This window comes from Lipotes vexillifer, unplaced genomic scaffold, assembly GCF_000442215.2.
Source record: "Lipotes vexillifer unplaced genomic scaffold, Lipotes_vexillifer_v1.1 scaffold1093, whole genome shotgun sequence".
Taxonomy (NCBI): Eukaryota; Metazoa; Chordata; class Mammalia; order Artiodactyla; family Lipotidae; genus Lipotes; species Lipotes vexillifer.
Genome location: NW_006774793.1, coordinates 1,558,566 through 1,560,628, shown reverse-complemented (window position 1 = coordinate 1,560,628; position 2,063 = coordinate 1,558,566). Strand labels below are relative to the sequence as shown.

General features: G+C 52.7%; 1 protein-coding gene across 1 annotated transcript in view; it reads right to left on the bottom strand.

Moving 5' to 3' along the window:
* IL25 (interleukin 25) overlaps positions 1-2,063 on the bottom strand; it is an 11,196-nt gene that overhangs the window by 4,714 nt on the left and 4,419 nt on the right. The window lies entirely within an intron of this gene.

The following is a 2,063-nucleotide window of genomic DNA, read 5'->3' as shown; positions in this document are numbered from 1 at the left end:
TTCCTGCCCGCTCAGGCATTCAGCCCTGCTGGCTGGGATCTGCGGCTCCAGCTTCCTCTTCCCCAGCCTTAGGTCTGGCACGTGGCCCCCAGGGTGGCTTTTGGTGTTCCCAAGCAACCCCCAACCGCAGAAAAGCCTTTGAGGGGGCCTTCCAGAAGACCTGGATCCCTTGGGTCTCCCCCAAACCAATCAGAACCTCAGAGGCTGACACGGGCCCGGACCTCTTGATCTTGACTCCTATCCAGGACAGCGTGCTTGAAAGAGCTGGAAGTGATCCCAGCTACTTGTTTCACTTGTTGATGCCGCGAAGGACCCGCGTTGGCTACGTGGGACATTCCCTCCAGGAGAGGGCTTTGGGGGTATCCCCTGCCTCTGTACCAGGACCTCCTCTAAGGAAACCCCTGAAGGGCAGTCTCCCCTGCCTGACCAGGCCTGACGCAGAACTTGTGCTCTGAGCCACACGTCCACACTCACGTCTTCCCATTTGCTCAGTCTCCACCCTTATCTCAGGAGCAGCTGTGGGTCTCCTCAGGATGACTCCCTGCCATGACAAACATTTTCCAGAGGGTCCTCCTGTTGGGGTGACTAAGAATCCCTGAGTCACTTCAGCTTCCAGGGAATCCCTAGGGGTGTGGAGAGATGGGGGTGGCAATGGGGGGAATGTAGAGGCAGAAGCAAAGGAAAGTTCACCCAGTACCCAATATCACGGGTGCTTCCCCATGTGTCCTCACCTGCCTGGGCCTGACCTGGCAGCCACGGGGGACCAGCTGAGAGTCCCACCCCTGAGCCTCTGGGAAGAGATCAGCCCCTAGCAGGAAGGAGCAGGGAGGATGTGACAGAAAGCACCCCACCTTGGCCAAGAAAGCTTGCAAAACGCTACGATGGCTGTCCTGCCCTCCCTCAGAAAGTCACCCGAGTTCTCACCCACTGCCTTGAAGTCCTTCCCCTGCCTCCGATCAGCTCTTTGCCTAGGGGCCTCTCTTCTCTTGTAGAGATGTGCATGTTTGGTGCGGGTTGGGCGGTGGGCTGGGGGTAACCTGGGTGGCCACAAAAGTGCCAACCAGCCTAGCAGCCCCTGCAACAGTGCTGAAACCAGCACTCCGCAGGGCCTACTAAAGCTCATCTGCACTCACCTGAGGTGAGGCAGGGGCACTGGTGGTTAAAATGCTGAAATATTACTTCTGTCCTGACTGATAAATAGATACTGTCCTCAGGGCTGGAGCACGTCCACACTACAACCTTCTTGTGATCCTGCAACTAAAGGGAGACTGTCTGGCCCAGACAGAGGCCTCCAGAACAGGCTCCCATGTCCTGATGGGGACGCCACGATGGTACCAGTTGTTAATTATTTGTAGTATCATCTTTACTTACAAGGTGCCTGGAGCCTGCCTTCAAAGAGGACCCAGTCTGGCCTGAGAGACACGCAGAGAATCAGAGTAAACAGGACAAAAAGCCTAGCAACTCCCTCCCCCAGCCCAGGGCTGGTGCCTCCCCCATGGTGGGCCTTTGGCTTACTCAACTCTGTCCTACAGTCATGGCTGCCCTGTTCATTTGCCCATTTGCCAAATATTTATTGAGCACTTATTATATGCCAGGCACCATTCTAAATGCTAGGAATGCAGAGGAGGACAAGCCAGATAAGGTTCCTGCCTCAAGAAGCTTACATTTTAGAAGGAGACAGATGGTAAATAAGGAAACAAGATAATCTCTGATAATAATAAGTGCTATGAAGAAAATGAAACAGTGTTAAGAAATAGAGAATTACAGGGAGGTGGGGGGTGGGTGGAGGGAGGGGCAACTTAACCTTAAAAAGCCAGGGAAGGCAACTTCCCTGGTGGTCCAGCAGTTAAGACTTCACCTTCCAATGCAGGAGGTGCAGGTTTGATCCCTGGTCAGAGCTAAGATTCCACATGCCTCGCAGCCAAAAAGCCAAAACATAAAACAGAAGCAATATTGTAACAAATTCAATAAAGACTTTAAAAGTGGTCCACATCAAAAAAAAATCTTTAAAAAAAAAGCCAAGGAAGGCCTTTCTGAAGATGTGGAATTTGACAAGATGATGG